The sequence below is a fragment of the Spinacia oleracea genome, chromosome 2, assembly GCF_020520425.1.
Source record: "Spinacia oleracea cultivar Varoflay chromosome 2, BTI_SOV_V1, whole genome shotgun sequence".
NCBI lineage: Eukaryota > Viridiplantae > Streptophyta > Magnoliopsida > Caryophyllales > Amaranthaceae > Spinacia > Spinacia oleracea.
This window is the reverse complement of record NC_079488.1, coordinates 32,984,850-33,006,171: the sequence shown is the minus strand read 5'-3', so window position 1 is coordinate 33,006,171 and position 21,322 is coordinate 32,984,850.

Genomic DNA, 21,322 nt, shown 5'->3' with positions numbered 1-21,322 from the left:
TGAGGTACTTTTTTAGTTTAGGTATGTTACCTCTATAGTTTAGACATGTTACTTTTTTTTATACGGAATAGTTTTAGGGGAGGTACATTTTTAGTTTAGTTATATTATTTCTATAGTTTAAACATGTTACTTTTTTTTTTTTATATAATTTTAGAGGAGGTACTTTTTTAGTTTAGGTATGTTACTTCTATAGTTTAGATCTGTTACTTTTTTATATATATAGTTTTAGGGGAGGTACGCTATTAGTTTCGCGCTCGTCACACCATCAAGTTGATGGTGTGACTGGTCTCATAGGAAACGCGTTGTAGATAGATTATATACATATAATATTAAGGTTAGAATACTCTTAACTATATGCGGTTTTCATGTGACACTAATTAATCTCATTCGTTTGTTTTACTTATTTGTCAATCGTATTTTAAAAAAAAAAAATGTTACGTGAAGCTCTAATATCTTTTCAAAATTTACTTATCTTTTTTTGATTCCCTGGATTTTAATGATAGCATACGTGAAACTCTAATATCTCAACAAATATTAATCTTAGGTTAAATAGGAGTTATTAGTTAGAATAGGGTTTATATTTATGCTTTTCACCTATATATATAGAGTTGTACCATAACTTTAAATATTGAGTTTGATGAGAACTTGCGAGATGCATATTCGTCAAAATTGATTATTTAAATTTTTTGCGTTCCAAATTATACGTACGTTCGGAAATACAATGAGAAATCCCAGGAAGAAGATGAAAAAACCAGACCCAGAGTATCTACCGTTACACTTAATCGAAGAGATATTGGCTAGGTTTTCGGTAAGAATCCTATTAAGATTCAAGTGTGTATGTAAATCTTGGCTCTTAATTATCGATTCGTCTATGTTCACATACATGCATGATGCATCTTAAACAAACCAAAAACAACAACAATGATCATAAAAATCTAGTATTATGTGTTGATAACAAATCAACTCTTTGTGTTCGTCGCATCAATACGTTTCGCCAAATCGGTAAACAGATTAAGAATAATCTTCCTTAACCCGGATTAGGGATAGGGTTAGGGTTACGTGGGAGTTGTAAAGGGTTGTTATTGGTAAAACACTATGTGAAAACCCAAGAGATGAGACTATGGAACTTCTGTCTAAGAAAGTCCCTCATACTTCCTCCTTGCCCTAATTGGGCTGTTCATACGGGTAAATATAACAAGCTTAATTATATATTGGGGTTTTCCCCTTTGACGTTTATTCACTTCGTGATCACCGATGGACGGTCAAAAGGGTAAAAAGCAACGTGACAATTATGGACCCTGGGTGGAATACACGACCAGCATTATGTTTTCATGATGTTATTTTCGTGGAAAAGGCTGCTTACTATTTTGAATTTGGTCCCGGTCCGAAAGGTGTGTATCAACGAACTCGTATTGTCTCGTTTGATTTCGATGTGGATGAAATTAACCTTTTGGAACTACCGGATGTAGGAAAAGATCAGATAATAGCTTGGTTTATATGCAGCGTAGAGGATTCCATTGCGGTTTTTAGCGTGTCTGCTAAAAGCAGTTGTGTATGGATACTCGAAAAAGATCGTGGGAGCGGTAACGCAACGCGGATGATGGGGCAATCTGGGGATACAAATGTTGATTTTTGCGAGCTAATTCGTGAACATAAACAATTTTTACCTTCAAAGATTCTTTATATTCATGACAATCGTACTGTTTTTATAACGGTCAAGAGACAATTAATATCTTATAACATCTCAAGTGGTGAAGTTCATTGTGTGAGAAAAAGGTTTAACAGGGCGGTTGATACTTATATGGAGAGTTTGGTTTCGCACGGGAATTTAAAATGGAGTAACTCGGACATCCATCTCAATCCCCGGAAAGTGAGAAAGAATAGTAAGCAGAGTGCAAGCAACATTCAATCGTAGAATGCTATATTGCGTAGTGCAACTTTTTAATTTGAATAGTTTAAATATAAGAAAGTATCATCTTTTGACTAAATATATTTCATTGATTTATATAGTTTAAATAGTTTAAATATGCTATATTGCGTAGAACTTATTGAATTTTCAAATTGAGTAGAATATGATTTTAAATATATTTCATTGATTTATATATAAATTTTAAAATACTTATCTTAACTGGAGTATTTGACTAAATATTAGGCAACAAATCGCCAAATATAAAATGTATTGAGTTACTTAACATTTTATTTATTTATTTATTTATTTTTTATTTTATAGAAGCCCCTAAAACCAGGTCTACCAGTCTACTACATGTCGCGCTCTCATTAAAAAATTTCCCTTGCTTTTATCTTGCCCTAATTAAATGAATTAACTTATGAAACTTTATTATTTTATAGTAACAATATCTTATTTATTATGTCATTACCTAAAACAAGTATTAAATAAATTTGTATAAGGAAATAAATAAAATTAACAACCTGTATGTGCATCGATATTTGAAGTGACATATAGTATGAGATAATACAGAGTATAAGTTAAAGGTAAGACATCACAATCGAAAGGGTAGACGTGAGGCTTTACGTACGTACATGTAAAATTGAGAAAGGGAAAATCGAAAGAGGACCTTAATTAAAAAAAGGAAAATTTGTCAGAAATGATCTTTTAAAACACACAAATTGTGAGAAATGACCTTTTAAAAAAAAAGTTGTGAAATAATGCCCAAATTGAATTTTTTTTGTTGTGAATCAGGACCAAATGTGATTTTCCAGTAGTCATTGACTACTTTTCGGCGTTGACCGCCACGTACACGCACGTGTTTCATTTTAAACGAATTTTTTTTATAAAAACAGTTCCTGATGTGGCCTTGCTGTATCACCACCATGGACCCCTCACGAAAGAAAGCACGTGGTCTACCCAAGCCTGCCCCAACAAATACAGGCCCAATGCTTTTAAACCCTGCCCAAATCTTGTCACTTAGGCCCAGGAGGCCCACCTGTTTGACAGGCCCAACCTGGAAGATCCACCAAGTTCTAAGAAATTTTCTAAGGGACACATGTCCCAATCCCAGAGGTCATCCAATCATGCAGCTAGGGTTTTGGGATCAATTCCCAAGAAACCCTATCCCTATAAATAGTTCAAATCCCAAGGTAAAAAGGGGCATTCAATTGCTTCCCACCTACCTTAAACTATCTTTGCTCTGCCTTCTCTCTACAAATTACTTTTCTCTCTAGCCAATACTTACTTAGGCATCGGAGGGAATATTTCTACGGGAATATTCTTGTTTTGCAGGTTGAATGAAGATCGTGCCAGCACATACTTGATACCTTCGAGGAACGCGTGACACATCATCACCACAAAAGATCCCACAACATTTGGCGCCGTCTGTGGGGAGGTATAGTATCATGGCGGGACTGCAATCTGAGTAAGACGCAGGAAGAACACGTCCTGTCACCAACATGGGACAATCCTCTCTAAGAAACAAAGCTGAAGAGCCTTTTGACGTCTCAGCAAGCCAGCCGACCTCCGCGAGATCCCTACAGCACATGTTGCATGACCTCCATTAGGACATCACGGACGGATAACAAGTACGACTTCAGCACGTCCTCCAAGAAGAAATCACAAGATCCTTTAGCAAAGCCGTCCCAGTACAGGAATGCAGCAGCACGACCATGCAAAAAGGAAAGACGACTGCTAGCGGACACGGTCTACCCACGGAGGCCCGTCCGTTGAAGGAATTAAGCTAACATGTCAAAGAAGAGTGTCTGAGGCGGCGGGCAAACTCAGCACAGCGAGGGTACACCTACAAGAACCACAGTCGTTACTTCGCGAACAAATCCACCATCACCACGGCCTCGAGAAAGTCTCGAATAGAGCCCACCCGCAAGGAAACTGGCTGAGGCATCGAAACTGGGATAAAGCGAAGGCGGTCATCAGCAGAGAGCTTGTTCTTCTACAATGCCAGTATCGAGGACATCCTCCTGAAAGAGGGACCAGGTTTGGGGATAGAGCGGTCATCTCCCAAAAGGCCACCTATAGAAAAATGGGGTCCAGCTTTGTTCTGCATCTTTCATAAAGAGGTCGGGCACGACACTCAAGACTGCCAGATGTTGAAAAGGACACTGGATAGCTATGAAACCAAAGGATACCTACAACGGTATCTCTGCTTGGCAGATGTGGATGAAGCCAGTACCAAAAAGGGGCAGAGGTCGTGGACACCTCCGTATGACGACAACCTCTCAGCCGTGGGATTCATAGCAGTAATATTAGGAGGGTTGGCGGAAGGTGGACCTACTAGCGAGGGACGGAAATTTGGTACGTCTCATTCCCGCACTGAACGAGTAAAACTGCCCCATATGGAAATTTCGAAAGCCGATTACCGTAAGTCCGCAGCACCATATGATGATAACCCCTTAATCCTGGAGATTAAAGTGGCCAACCTCAAGGTAAAAAGGGTGTTAGTAGACACAGGAAGCTCGTCCGACATAATCAGTCTACAATGCCTACAAAAGTTACAGCATGACCCAAAGATAATAGAAAGAGTACACAAACCAGTTATAGGTTTCAAGGGAAGTGTCATCCGTCCCATTGGCTCTATCTTCTTTCCCGTCTCGATTGGCACACCTCCAGTAACTAAAGAAGGCGCCGTCAGGTTTATAATTGTGACGAGCCTTACCTCTTTTAATATCATACTAGGCCGCCCTGCCCTCAATGATTTGAAAGCAGTGATTGTCCCTCATTTATTGTTGATTAAATTCATGGGAAGCAACGAAGACATTGGGACCATATACAGAAACCAACAATTGGCTAGGGATTGCTACCTATCTGCATTAGATCCTGCAGCCTGGGGGATGTCTCCTAAGAAGAGTGAGCAGGTGAATCCCCAGAAAAAAGAACGAAGAACCAAGGAGATGCCCACGGCTCATAGTGCGGATAGACGAACCGAGCTAGTGGGGGCACTGTTAGGTTATGATACATATGACACTACATAGATCATGCGGAAACAACCATTAACCCAGGACAACATATTATTTACACATAATCATATAGCATAATTTAGATGCATACTCTTTGTTGCGTGCCCTCCCTAGCTGCGCCCGAACCGAACAAGAACAAGTCTTTTAGGACTCCAAGTGTCGTCCCTCCGTAGATAGTCCACAGCACGTCCGGATCCGCCTTAAGATTGACCAACTAGAATCGCCCTTAAGGTACTAGAAAATTTCGGCACTTTTGAGCAAGATGTGTGTTTTAATTTTCTCTCAAAAACTCACTTTTGAATACTTTGAAACTTGTGTATAAATTATGACCCCTAGGCCTTTATTTATAGAGTTATGGAAAAGGAATCGTAATCCTAGTAGGATACGAATTAATTGGAATTAGAATCCTACATGAATTCTATTTAATTAATTTATCCAATTAGGAATAGAAATTTAATCATACACTGACTCTTGTAGATTCAGGAATCACGCATGAGCACAAACTCACACACACACGGCAGCCACAAGGGCTGCCCATGCGCGTGCGAGCAGCAGCCCGCGTAGCACGGCCCACGCAGCCGTGGCCCTTGGCGCGCGCTGGGCCTGCCTTGCGGTAGGCCTGGGCGCTGCCTTGGCTGGGCTTGTGGCGCGCATGCTTGCTGGGCGATGGCCCCGGCTTCGTGCTGGGCCTTCGTCCGGCAAGCCTCGTCCGATGCTAATTCGTACGATACGCTTCCGATTAAATTTCCATTTCCGGAATCTATTTCCGATACGAACAATATTTAATATTTCCGATTCCGGAATTAATTTCCGTTTCGAACAAATATTTAATATTTCCGTTTCCGGAATTATTTTCCGATTCCGGCAATATTTCCGATTCTGACAATATTTCCGTTTCCGGTAATATTTCCGATTCTGGTAATATTTCCATTTCCAATAATATTTTTCGATACGTACCATGTTTCCGTTTCCGGCAACATCTACGACTTGGATAATATTCATATTTCCGATACGATCCATATTTCCGTTTCCGGCAATATCATCGTTTCCGGAGTATTCATTTCTTGCCTGTGACGATCTTAGCTCCCACTGAAACCAAGATCCGTCGGTTCCGAATATTCATAGATGGAGTATTTAATGCTATTAAATACTTGATCCGTTTACGTACTATTTGTGTGACCCTACGGGTTCAGTCAAGAGTAAGCTGTGGATTAATATCATTAATTCCACTTGAACTGAAGCGGCCTCTAGCTAGGCATTCAGCTCACTTGATCTCACTGAATTATTAACTTGTTAATTAATACTGAACCGCATTTATTAGACTTAACATAGAATGCATACTTGGACCAAGGGCATTATTTCCTTCAGTCTCCCACTTGTCCTTAGGGACAAGTGTGCATTTCCTAATTCCTTTGTCGCTCGATGCTTGCTCTTGAACATAAGGTAAGAGTTGTCATCCTTATTATGTCCAGAGGTGTTCCTCGGTTTCAGAGTTCAACTGATCAAATAAACAGATAATCATAGCCTATGATTCATCCGAGCACGGCCATGCATTTCACAGTTTCTAGCTCTCCGAGTGGCCTTGTACAACTTTTAAGCATCTCATCCCGATTTATGGGAGGACAATCCCAATCTTGCGATCTTGAGATTAGACTTCGTTTGATAGGTGATTACCTGAGCGTTGCCTTTATAGCCTCCTTTTACGGTGCGACGGTTGGTCAACGTCAAAGCAACCAGTTCTCAAACAAGTAATCTCAAATCACTCAGGTATTGAGGATTTAGTGTCTAATAATTTAATGAAATTTACTTATGACAGATTTTCATCTCTTACAGTAAAGTTTCATAGGTCTTGTCCGATAGTAGTCTTCCCAAAGTAAGTATCTATGCAAATGATTATGACATTGCCATGTCCACATAGTTCAAGAAACAGAACTACTAGTCATCTTGCACTCTAATCGTCTAACGTTTTCTATGCGTCCAATTTTATAGAAAACTCCAATTAGGGACCATTTTCAACCTTTGACATTCAAGTTCACTTGATAGACATTTCTTAGTCACAGGACTGGTCCTGACAGTCTATCTTGAATATATCGTCAAATTGAAGGGACTCATCATTTAATAAACCACAAATTAAATGGAAAAATGAATTTCTTTCATTTATTGTGAATGATTAACCAATAATGTTTTACAAAGATTTAAACTCTAAAACTTTAAAACATTAAACAGAGACATCAAAGCCATTCTCCAATATGCTTGATTCCCATAGCTGCAGTGTGCGAGTTGTGCTTCGCTTGCGGCAGAGGTTTAGTTAATGGATCTGATATGTTGTCATCAGTTCCAATTTTGCTTATCTCGACTTCTTTTCTTTCAACGAACTCTCGTAGAAGGTGAAATCTACGAAGTACATGCTTGACTCTCTGGTGGTGTCTAGGCTCTTTTGCCTGTGCAATAGCTCCGTTATTATCACAATACAGGGCTATTGGTCCTTTAATGGAGGGGACTACACCAAGTTCTCCTATGAACTTCCTTAGCCATATAGCTTCCTTTGCTGCTTCATGTGCAGCAATGTACTCCGCTTCAGTTGTAGAATCCGCAATGGTGCTTTGCTTAGCACTTTTCCAGCTTACTGCTCCTCCGTTGAGGCAGAAGACAAACCCAGACTGTGATCTGAAATCATCTTTGTCGGTTTGGAAACTTGCGTCCGTATAGCCTTTAACAATTAATTCATCATCTCCACCATAGACCAGGAAGTCATCTTTGTGCCTTTTCAGGTACTTCAGAATGTTCTTGGCAGCAGTCCAATGCGCCTCTCCTGGGTCTGACTGGTATCTGCTCGTAGCACTGAGTGCGTACGCAACATCCGGGCGTGTACATATCATAGCATACATTATTGAACCAATCAATGATGCATATGGAATCCCATTCATTCGTCTACGCTCATCAAGTGTTTTTGGGCACTGAGTCTTGCTTAGAGTCATTCCATGAGACATGGGTAGGTAGCCTCGCTTGGAGTCCGCCATCTTGAACCTATCAAGCACCTTATTGATATAAGTGCTTTGACTAAGTCCAATCATCTTTTTAGATCTATCTCTGTAAATCTTGATGCCCAATATGTACTGTGCTTCTCCTAGATCCTTCATCGAAAAACATTTCCCAAGCCAAATCTTGACAGAGTTCAACATAGGAATGTCATTTCCGATAAGCAATATGTCGTCGACATATAATACTAGGAAAGCAATTTTGCTCCCACTGACCTTCTTGTATACACAAGATTCGTCAGCGTTCTTGATGAAACCAAAGTCACTGACTGCTTCATCAAAACGTATATTCCAGCTCCTGGATGCCTGCTTCAATCCGTAGATTGACTTCTTTAGCTTGCATACCTTTTTAGCATTCTTTGGATCCTCAAAACCTTCAGGCTGTGTCATAAACACAGTTTCTGTTAAAACGCCGTTTAAGAAAGCAGTTTTGACATCCATCTGCCATATTTCGTAATCGTAATATGCAGCGATTGCTAACATTATTCGAATAGACTTTAGCATTGCAACTGGTGAAAAGGTTTCATCGTAATCCACACCGTGGACTTGCCTGTAACCTTTTGCAACCAATCTAGCTTTGAAAACTTCAAGTTTCCCATCCTTGTCCTTTTTCAGTTTGAAAACCCATTTGCTTCCAATGGCTTGGTAGCCATCTGGCAAATCGACCAAATCCCATACTTGGTTTTCAGACATGGAGTCTAATTCAGATTGCATGGCTTCTTGCCACTGCTTGGAGCTAGGGCTCGTCATAGCTTGCTTGTAAGTCGCAGGTTCATCACTTTCAAGTAATAGAACGTCATAGCTCTCGTTCGTCAAAATACCTAAGTACCTTTCCGGTTGAGATCTATATCTTTGCGATCTACGCGGGGTAACATTTCTAGATTGACCATGATTCTCACCAGATTCTTCTAAAGATCTCTGAGTTTCATCCTGAATGTCATCTTGAGCATTCTCTAGAGTTTGTTGTTCGACTCGAATTTCTTCGAGGTCTACTTTTCTCCCACTTGTCATTTTGGAAATGTGATCCTTCTCCAAAAAGACACCATCTCGAGCAACAAACACTTTGTTCTCAGATGTATTGTAGAAGTAATACCCCTTTGTTTCCTTTGGATAGCCCACAAGGATACATTTGTCAGATTTTGGATGAAGTTTGTCTGAAATTAATCGTTTGACGTATACTTCACATCCCCAAATCTTAAGAAAAGACACATTTGGAGGCTTTCCAAACCATAATTCGTATGGAGTCTTTTCGACAGCTTTAGACGGAGCTCTATTTATAGTGAGTGCAGCTGTATTTAGTGCATGTCCCCAAAATTCTAATGGAAGTTCGGCCTGACCCATCATTGACCTGACCATGTCTAGCAAGGTTCTGTTCCTCCGTTCTGACACACCGTTCCATTGTGGTGTTCCAGGAGGAGTCAATTCTGATAGAATTCCACATTCTTTCAGATGGTCATCAAATTCATAGCTCAGATATTCACCGCCTCTATCAGACCGCAGTGCCTTAATCTTCTTGCCTAATTGATTCTCTACTTCACTCTGAAATTCCTTGAATTTGTCAAAGGATTCAGACTTATGCTTCATTAGGTAGACATAACCATACCTACTGAAGTCATCAGTGAAAGTGATAAAGTAGCTGAAACCACCTCTAGCATTTGTACTCATTGGTCCACATACATCTGTATGGATTAAACCCAATAGTTCATTTGCTCTTTCTCCAACTTTAGAGAAAGGTTGCTTTGTCATTTTGCCAAGTAAACATGATTCGTATTTACCATAATCCTCTAAGTCAAATGGTTCTAGAATTCCTTCTCTTTGAAGTCTTTCTAAGCGTTTCAAGTTTATATGGCCTAATCGACAATGCCACAGACAGGTGAGATCTGAATCATCCTTTTTGGCCTTTTTGGTATTTATGTTATATACTTGTTTGTCGTGATCTAATAAATAAAGTCCATTGACTAATCTAGCAGATCCATAAAACATCTCTTTAAAATAAAACGAACAACTATTGTCTTTTATTATAAAGGAAAATCCCTTAGCATCTAAGCAAGAAACTGAAATGATGTTTTTAGTAAGACTTGGAACATGGAAACATTCTTCCAGTTCCAAAACTAGCCCGGAGGGCAACGACAAATAGTAAGTTCCTACAGCTAATGCAGCAATCCGTGCTCCATTTCCCACTCGTAGGTCGACTTCACCCTTGCTTAACTTTCTACTTCTTCTTAGTCCCTGTGGATTGGAACATAAGTGTGAGCCACAACCTGTATCTAATACCCAAGAAGTTGAATTAGCAAGTATACAGTCTATAACGAAAATACCTGAAGATGGAACGACTGTTCCGTTCTTCTGATCTTCCTTTAGCTTTGGACATTCTCTTTTGTAATGGCCTATTCCATCACAATAAAGACAGCTTGATGTGGACTTGTCCTGCTTTGATTTAGCATTGCCCTTGGACTTTCCACCTTTCTTGAATGGTCTCTTTCTAGCCTTGAGTAAATCTTTGGCTTCACAGTCCAGTACTATTTCAGCCTTTCTGACAAGGTGAATAAATTCTGCAACTGTTTCTTCTCTTGGTTCACTTAGGTATTGTTGCTTGAAGCGACCAAACCCACTGTGTAGTGAATTGAGCAAGACAGAGACTGCCATCCTTTCGCTTATTGGTGTTCCTAGTAGACTTAGGCGATCAAAATATGAACACATAAGATCCACATGGAACCTCAGTGGGACGCCTACCCTCTGTTTAGTGCGAAGGAGCTGAACATGTGTTTCTTGGACCTCCATCCTATAACACCTGTTGGGAGAACTAACCTTTAGACCAGACATTGATTCAATCAACTCATGGACGTTCAGGTCCCTGTCCTCCGTACTTCCACGACAGATATCCCTTAGATTCTTGATGAGCGTAAAAGGTTCATAGGCTACAAACCTTCTAGCCCAATCATCAGGGATATTGTTCAGCATGAGACTCATAACCTTTTTGAGATCCGCATCCCAGGCGTAAAATCTCTCAGGGGTCATGTCTCTGGCATAGTAGCTTGGCATGGGATGTGATAGTACATACTCAAGTCCATTGAGTTTGACTATTTCAACTAGCTTAGCTTCCCATTCAAGAAAATTTGTCAGGTTCAGCTTGACCATAAGCTCAGAACCCATGATGATGTTTTGATTGTTGTTTGCCATATTAAAAACTACAATTGAAAAGAATAAACAAATAAATAACCATTCACAGTTTCTCTTAATAAACTTAAATTCTAGCATACATGCATAATTCAATGTTTATTAAGCATTTTATTCAAGTTATGTGTTCCGGCAGGTGTGAATAAAATGATTCCAAGATCCTAAAATCATTGAAGAACTAAGCACAGTTTGTCGACTTAATCCTAGAACATCTTAGGTAAGCAAAAGCCTTTTGCTAATAGTCTAGAAACTATTCTTGGTTGATAGGTACGTCTAAGAACTTATTAGGTAAACCTATCGAATTTGCCACGACATAAAAGGACTCCTTACTTATATCGTTGAGTTTCACCAAAACTAACATGTACTCACAATTATTTGTGTACCTTTCCCCTTTAGGACCAATAAGTAACACCTCGCTGAGCGAAAAACTATTACTAGATTGATGTAAAGGATATCCAAGCAAGTGTATATTTTGGCATGGCACCTTTTAACTCAATTTTTAAGTTTGGAACTTAAGGCTCTTACTATGTTGGTTAGATTTTAAGTGAACTAAAATCCTTAATCATGCAACATAATCAAGCTTTTGATCTCATGCATTTTAAGACATATTTAAAGCAATAAATAACTTAAAACATGCATAAGATATTTGTGATCTAGTATGGCCCGACTTCATCTTGAAGCTTTGACTTCAAAGTCCGTCTTGAAAATCTCCGTGGGAGGCACCATTTTCTTCAAATAGGATAAGCTATAACTAATTACAACTATTTGATGGTACGCAGACCATATTTGAATTGAAAAATAACTTTGGTGCTTTAGACCAATTACATTCAAATTAATGGTACGCAGACCATATTTTCTATCCTATTTGGGCCATACTAGTCACTTCATAACCTGCAAAACAGTACATATACAATATATACCATTCACCCATTCATTATCATGAATGGCCCACATAGCTGGTTAGTAAAACACATTATGCATCACGTAAACATTTGCAGCAATTAATCAAGGGCACCAATAATCTACCAATTATTCAGTCCTTATTAATTCTAATCGAGTTGTTTTAACCTTAAGGATTTGTAGACCTAATCAAGAGTTTATGACTAAAAAGCGCTCCCACTCAAACCAATAAATTCATATGCGCGCTTTACTAATTTTAAACATAAAATTGTATTTCTAGTCTAACCGGAAACATACAAATTTAATTAAAATTTAAAGCTCATATAAATTTATAATTGAATCCAAAAAGTTTAATTTAATTTCAGTCGCATTTAAATTAATTCATGATTTTAATTTTAGTAAAATAATTAGAATAAATTCCATTTATTATAATTATAATATTCAAAATTAAAATCCAAGAAATTAATTCAAATTATTAATTTTAAAATTAATTAAAATTACGTGAACTGAAATTTTCAAATTAAACATTCAAAACGATCTAATCGTAACGCAAACACCCTACGCGTTGCACGCCCATGGGCCGTACGCACACAGCCATTGCTGGCCATGTGCGCGCAGCCCATGCGCTCGTCGCATAGCTGCTGCTGTCCTATCGCAAGCCTCCGCACAGCGCCCCATCGCACGCGAGCTATCGCTCGCAGTGCGCGCGCGCGAGATCGCTCGCTGGGCGCGCGAGCCATCGCTCCCTGGGGCGCGACATCGCTCGCTGGGCGAGCGACATCGCGCGCTGCGCGCGCGAGCCATCGCTCGCTGGGGCGCGACATCGCTCGCTGGGCGAGCGACATCGCGCGCTGCGCGCGCGAGCCATCGCTCGCTGGGGCGCGACATCGCTCGCTGGGCGAGCAACATCGCGCGCTGCGCGCGCGAGCAGTGCTGGGCGCAGCGCTCGTGGCACGCGAGCTTGCGCTCGCTGCGCGCGAGGCTGCGCGCACTTGTGCGAGGCAGCGCGCGTTGTGGCGCAGCTCGCTTGCTGCCCACACGCGACTGTCTTGGCTCGCCCTTCGCCCATGCCCATTCGTTCATTGCTCGTGGCACACGACACAAGGCAGGGCTGCTGCCTTGTGCTCGTGCACTACGCCCTTGCTCATTGCATTCGTGCCGCACGGGCGACGAGCTCCTTTGCTCGTCGTCGCATGCCCGCATTATACAACACCCCTTAAGGGTAACACGAAGCGTCCATTGCTTCGTGCGTGCAAGTTATTTGAACGAATCGCATAAAAATTTAAAATTTATATTTAAAATTAATGACAAATTAATAAATATTATTAATTTCATAATTTTAGGGCGAAAAATCGAAAATTTATTATCCAATTGATTTCCGATTGATATGGATTCAAGTCTAGGTCATAAAAATTTAAAATTTATCGTAAATTTACAATTTTTATGGTGGTTTTTAATCATAGGTTTCTAATTAAATTACAATTAATTATGAAAATCAAATTAATTCTAAATTATTCTAATTTTCAACAAATTAATCATAATTACAAATTAGATTGCATAATTAACAAGACTAGGCATTCAAACTTGTTAAACATATGCAGTAGGTCAATCAAAAATTCAAGATTTATCAACAGGAATCGCAAATATTTAATTTAACATCTTAAATTTACGAAATTTTGCATTCGAAAAACTAAAACCTTCGAAAAGTCATAGTTAGGCTTCGAATTTGTCAAAATTTTAGAATGCCTTTTACATGCGGAATTGACACAAAAATCACTCAATTCGGATGAGTAATGAAGAAACTGCCGAAAAACTGCGTACATATAATTAAATAAACGCAATTTGCAATTAATTAACAATTACGAAAATTAATCACCCCTTTTAATTCTTGCAAATTTGTAATATTTAACCATGTTCATGCAATTTAGATTATGAAAATAATAAGGGGCTCGTGATACCACTGTTAGGTTATGATACATATGACACTACATAGATCATGCGGAAACAACCATTAACCCAGGACAACATATTATTTACACATAATCATATAGCATAATTTAGATGCATACTCTTTGTTGCGTGCCCTCCCTAGCTGCGCCCGAACCGAACAAGAACAAGTCTTTTAGGACTCCAAGTGTCGTCCCTCCGTAGATAGTCCACAGCACGTCCGGATCCGCCTTAAGATTGACCAACTAGAATCGCCCTTAAGGTACTAGAAAATTTCGGCACTTTTGAGCAAGATGTGTGTTTTAATTTTCTCTCAAAAACTCACTTTTGAATACTTTGAAACTTGTGTATAAATTATGACCCCTAGGCCTTTATTTATAGAGTTATGGAAAAGGAATCGTAATCCTAGTAGGATACGAATTAATTGGAATTAGAATCCTACATGAATTCTATTTAATTAATTTATCCAATTAGGAATAGAAATTTAATCATACACTGACTCTTGTAGATTCAGGAATCACGCATGAGCACAAACTCACACACACACGGCAGCCACAAGGGCTGCCCATGCGCGTGCGAGCAGCAGCCCGCGTAGCACGGCCCACGCAGCCGTGGCCCTTGGCGCGCGCTGGGCCTGCCTTGCGGTAGGCCTGGGCGCTGCCTTGGCTGGGCTTGTGGCGCGCATGCTTGCTGGGCGATGGCCCCGGCTTCGTGCTGGGCCTTCGTCCGGCAAGCCTCGTCCGATGCTAATTCGTACGATACGCTTCCGATTAAATTTCCATTTCCGGAATCTATTTCCGATACGAACAATATTTAATATTTCCGATTCCGGAATTAATTTCCGTTTCGAACAAATATTTAATATTTCCGTTTCCGGAATTATTTTCCGATTCCGGCAATATTTCCGATTCTGACAATATTTCCGTTTCCGGTAATATTTCCGATTCTGGTAATATTTCCATTTCCAATAATATTTTCCGATACGTACCATGTTTCCGTTTCCGGCAACATCTACGACTTGGATAATATTCATATTTCCGATACGATCCATATTTCCGTTTCCGGCAATATCATCGTTTCCGGAGTATTCATTTCTTGCCTGTGACGATCTTAGCTCCCACTGAAACCAAGATCCGTCGGTTCCGAATATTCATAGATGGAGTATTTAATGCTATTAAATACTTGATCCGTTTACGTACTATTTGTGTGACCCTACGGGTTCAGTCAAGAGTAAGCTGTGGATTAATATCATTAATTCCACTTGAACTGAAGCGGCCTCTAGCTAGGCATTCAGCTCACTTGATCTCACTGAATTATTAACTTGTTAATTAATACTGAACCGCATTTATTAGACTTAACATAGAATGCATACTTGGACCAAGGGCATTATTTCCTTCAGGCACATTATGACATAGTCCTAAGTCTCGAGGAACCATCTCGGACTGTCCCAATTGGAATTCCCCCTGATGACCCATGGCGGCCGAATTGGTACAGCTGCTAAGAGAATACAAAGAAATATTCGCCTTCACGGTGGAAGAGATGCCCGACATTGATCCAACAGTGGCGGTACACAAGCTGAATGTGGATAGTGCTATGAAACCGGTACGAAAGAAGAAAAGAAACCACATCGAGGCTAAAAATTTAGCCGCCGCAGCTGAGGTACAAAAACTGATGGATGTCGACTTTATACGCCCTTGTCAGTACCCTGACTGGGTAGCCAATGTAGTGCTGGTGCCCAAGCCGAATGGGACATGGAGGATGTGCGTCGATTATACCGACTTGAACAAGGCCTGCCCAAAAGACAGTTTCCCGCTACCAAAGATAGATCGGCTTGTCGACTCCACGGCAGGGCATGCAATGATGAGTTTCATGGACGCCTACTCTGGATTTCATCATATCCCCTTGTGGCCCGAGGATCAAGAGAAGACGTCGTTTGTTACATAACAGGGCTTATACTGTTATAAGGTGATGCCGTTAGGCCTAAAGAATACCAGCCTTTTTTCAACGCTTAGTGAACACAGTCTTTGCAAAACAGCTCGGAAGGAATACAGAAGCCTATATTGATGACATGATAGTAAAAAGCAAACTACGAGCATCCCATCTCGATGATTTTAGAGAGACTTTCGAGACTCTTCAAGCATATCAAATGAGACTCAATCCCAAGAAATGAATCTTCGGAGTCACTTCTGGCAAGTTCCTTGGTTTTCTCATTGATGAAAGAGGCATTGAGGCAAACCCTGACAAGGTGCAAGCCGTAATCACTATGACGTCCCCAAAAACAGTTAAAGACATGCAACGTTTGACAGGTTGTTTAGCCACCTTGGGACGTTTTCTTTCCAGAGCCGGGGACAAATGCCACTATTTCTTCAGCACCATCAAAAAGGGCACCCAGTTTGAGTGGACCCCACTAGCAGAAGCTGCATTTCTTCGGCTAAAGGGACACTTGCACACCTTGCCGCGTCTCGTTAGTCCACTCCAAACGGAAGTCCTATGCATATACCTTGCCATTTCGGATCATGCTCTGAGTGTCGTCCTGCTCACTGAAAGAGAGGGGGTATAATTACCCGTTTACTTCATAAGCCATGTGCTACAGAATGCTGAACTCAAGTACCCCACTGTGGAAAAATTTGGCTTAGCATTATTTTTGGCCAGCAAGAAGCTCCGCCCATACTTTTTGGCTCATTGATTGATAGTGTACACAGATCAGCCCATAAAACGGCCGTTCACCAAAAATGCTCAACTAGGAAATCAAACTCAACGCATTCGACATCTTATATGAACCAAGGAAGGCGATAAAAGGACAGGCATTCGCTGATGTCATTGTAGAAATGACCCGACCTGCTTACATGAAAAATGACATGACACAATGGATACTTCATGTAGATGGATCCGCCACCCAAAATGGGTGTGGAGCAGGCATCATCTGCGAATCTTCGGAAGGAGACATATATGAGTATGCCATGCGTTTCATGTTCCAGGCGTGAAACAACGAGACCGAATACGAAGCACTGATATGTGGGATCCAAATGAGCAAGGCAGCAGGAGCAAAAGAAATTTTGGCCTTATCCGATTCTCAGCTGATCGTCAGTCAGGTGAATGGAGAATATGAAGCAAAAGACGACGCCATGATAAAATATTTGGAAATAGCCCGCCAAGAGATACAACCACTAACAAGTTTTGAGGTACGACGTATACCCCGGGCTGAGAACAACAAAGAAGACGCCCTATCCAAATTGGCCAGCTCCGCGTCCTGCGACACCCCACGACATGTGTTCTGGGAGGTAAAACAAAGTAAAAGCATTGATGTCATAAAAATAGTTGTCCTAGACCGGACGACCACCTGGATGGACGACATAGTCAACTTCAAAAAGAATGGGGTACTTCCTGAGGATCCTAAGCAGGCGAAAAGGCTGCAAAAGAAATGCTCTTGGTTTGAGATGTGGAATGGGACCTTATACAAGAAAGCCTTCTCTTGGCCCCTCCTCCGCTGTGTAACCCCAAAAAAGGGGCATGAAGTTCTGGAAGATCTACATCAAGGGTTATGCAGCTCTCACATAGGGGGAAGGGCTTTGGCCGAAAAAGCTCTAAGGGCTGGGTATTACTGGCCCACCCTCAAGGAAGACGCACTCGACCTAGTTAAAGATGCGACAAATGCCAACGGTTTGCTCACTTAATCCGTCGACCTGCTCAGAAGCTAACACCCATCACTAGTCCCATACCATTTGCTAAATGGGGAATGGATTTGTTAGGCCTTTACACCACGACCCCAAGTGGGGTACGCTATGAAATAGTACCTGTTGACTACTTCACCAAATGGGTGGAAGCCGAAGCCCTGAAAAACACTAAGGCACATGATGTGAGAGCCTTTAATTTGAAAAACATCATCACTCGATTCGGTGTCCCCCAATCTATTGTCTTTGATAATGTGCCACAATTCAAAACACCCAAGTTAGAGGACTGGTTGGCCGATCACGGCATCACGGCTTGTTTTGCGTCTGTCGGCCGTCCCCAAGCCAATGGGCAGGTGGAGGCCTTCAACAAAATCATTTCTGAAGGGATGAAGAAGAAGCTCGATGAAGATAAAGGATTGTGGGCAGACGAGTTACCCAATGTCTTATGGTCCATACGAACCACGGCAAAAAATTTAACAGGAGAAACACCAATTCTATTAGCATATGGAGCTGAAGCCATCTTGCCAATAGAAATGTGCGAACCCACTCTGCGCGTCATGTTGTTTGATGAAAATGCCAATTGTGAAATGATGAAGGCGGCCCTGGATTTCCTACCAGAAACCAGAGGGATTGGGGCTTTAAGACATCAACTATACAAGCTGCGCATGGCTAGAGAGTACAACAAGAAGGTCTCTAGAAGAATCCTAAAAGTAGGAGATTTTGTACTAAGGAAAATGGAGGCTGTCGGACGCGCTAATGAGCAAGGGAAACTCACCCCCACCTGGGAAGGTCCGTACGAAATCTACGAGGAAGTCCGTGATGTAACTTACCGGATCTAAGACATGCAGGGACGTCCCATTCTACGCACTTGGAATGCAGACAACTTAAAGAAATACTTTTTCTAAGTTAGAGTCTATTTTTCTTGTTAATTTTCTATTTTCTAGCTTGTAAGAACGAAGACGTCCACACAAAAGACGCGCCATGTAGCACGGCTTGCTAAGTTTTAATGAAAAATCTCCCTGCAGTCCGGACTTGCAGTAAAATCTTTACTTTTTGTTGAAAATACTTAACTTAGGTGACCCAAAAGAGGCCCAAACACTGTAACATTCTTCTAAGAATAAATCAAAGACTAGTCGTTTAAAGGCCTAAGAAGTGGCCCAGATTAGCACCCTCACTAGGCTGATCACCTAGAACACAGGGGATACATTCCAAAAAGATATATACTAAAGAAGTATAAATAGCTCAAGACCTTAGCAAAATGCACAAAGGCACAACGTTGTCGTCCCTGCTCAAGGGGGAAGGCTATATCAAGTTGTACAAACAACACAATAAAATGAGTAAACAAGAACAATAACTTAAAAGGGCAAAAGGCAAAACGTCCATTTCATGACGACTACACATTCCATTAAGTTAAGTACTAATTACAAGTCATATACAAAAAGGCCTCAGAAGGGGCGTTACAAACAAAACAAAACGGGCCACTAAGCGTCTCATACATCATCATCCTCAGGAACAAACAAAGGATGAGGACGTCCTTCTTTCAGGGCCTTCTCCACCTCCACATGATGATCGATGATTCTCTCAAACCAGCTGAAGGGGCGCATGTCTGCGAATTCCGCATTCCAGGCAAGTTCAATACCTCCCTTCATTGACCGTTCCCCCAACACGGTGGACTGGCTGCGCACTTCTTTGGAACTGGCCGCCTCCTTACGAGCCTCCTCCAGTTGTAAATCCATCTGACTAAACTTGGAGTCAAGCTGCAGCAACTCGTCCTCCTTCTGCTTACACTTCCTAGAAAGATCCTTCATCTCCTGGAAGTTCTTCTCAATCTGCTGAAGACGCTTCTTGTTCTCAGCACGGAGGGAAGCTAAAGACTTGGCCAAAGAATCAACCGTCTCCTTCCTGGTAAGACGAAGCTCTTCCAGAGAAGCAAAATGCTGATCACCACATTGACGGGCAAGGGTGCGAGCTCTAGTCTCTTCTAACACCAAAGAAGTACGCCACTTCTTCAGAGAATCCAGCTGAATAAACATCTGTAAAACGGCAGAAGTGAAAATTCCAAAACACGAGGAAGGTAAAACAACTATTTTACTAAAGAAAGGAACAGAACTTACATCTAATGCACTGGATTGCAGAGCGACCAGTTGGGTTTCAGCCGCCTCGGGAAGAGTCTCGGCATACTCTGGAGGTATAACGCTGCGCATGAGGCCCATTACTTTGACCCGATCTCGGGAAACAAAGCGGCCTGAGGAAGGGATCTGATCCAACTCAGCATTTATGGCTTTTTGAGGATCAAGTATCTCTATTGGAAAGACAACAGCCTTAGAATCCCTGGGAGAGACTATAGAACTGCCAGAAGAAAAACGAAAAGTGCTTACGATGTTGGAATAAAACTTACCACCTGAGTTCCTAGCCCTCTCCGCCGTCTTCAGAGGAATATTGCGGCTGACGTCTTCAGGAATTCCCCCAAGGGGATCAGAAGAGAAAAATCCCTTAGTCTCAGGAACGTCCCTCTAAGACACTCTTTGGCGTTTCGGAGACGCCTCCACTGTCGAGGACGGCCCCCTAGCAGAATCTCGGACAGGTTTGAAGCGTGGCTTACCTGTCCCTTCCGGCCTTGCGCTTCATGAACGAGGCCACAGTGGTAGAAGCTTTCTTCGATCCCTGGCAAAAGCACGGCGACTCCATTCAGATAAACTGTTGGGACCATACCAAACAGTAAGCTTAACCTAGTTACCTTCTTATTTGCTACCGGAGGATCATGCGGTATGCCGACCTGCTCAACGTCATGGCTTTGCATAGCCTTGAGAGTGCTCGTTTCAAGCACTTCGGCAAGTCAAGTCGGAATATCCACACGGCCCTTGGAAGCATCATCCAACTTTGTAAGGGAATACAATTAAACATAATAACATGTGCGGAAACAATCCCCAAAGCCAGGAAACATGTATAAAGCACAGATTAAGCAAACTTACATTCAAAGCGTATTTTCCCTAGTAATCTGTCAACGAAAACGAACTTAGAACTACACTTGTCGTTCCTCTACTTGGTTCACCGACACGATCAGATCCGTCTTGATAACCGTAGTTTATACAATCAATCAAGAGTTTTTAGCTTTTTGGGAAGAACAGTTTTCACAGAGAGAAAACTGAAGAACGTAATATTCTAAATTAGGTTTAGGGTTGGAAAACTGTGTGTACTGAGTTGTGTGGAAAAACACAATAACCTAATTGTATTAAATGATGTAACCGGCCAAGACAAAGAGGCCTTGACCGGCCACACCACACACGGACACCCGCACAGCCCAACGCCCAGCCACACGGACACCCACAGCGCGTAGCCAAGCAGCTGGGCCATGGGCCTGCTCGCTCGTCGCTGCTATGCTGCTGTGCTGTTGTTGCGTACTCGTGCCACACGCGGGCTGGCTTGCTCGCCTTTGCGCGCGAGCTCGCTGGCTCGTTGGGCCTTGCACGCTTGCGTGCTTGGCTCGACGGGCTGACAGCTCTGATGTCCTTCGTATTCTCGACTAATACCTTACGGATATTATTTATCGTTTCGTATACGACGAATCACCGTCGTACTATACGATTTATTCGTTTCGCCCAGCTTACGAATATTCGCCATACGATATACGATTCAGATGCAAGGTCGTATCGTATAATACGT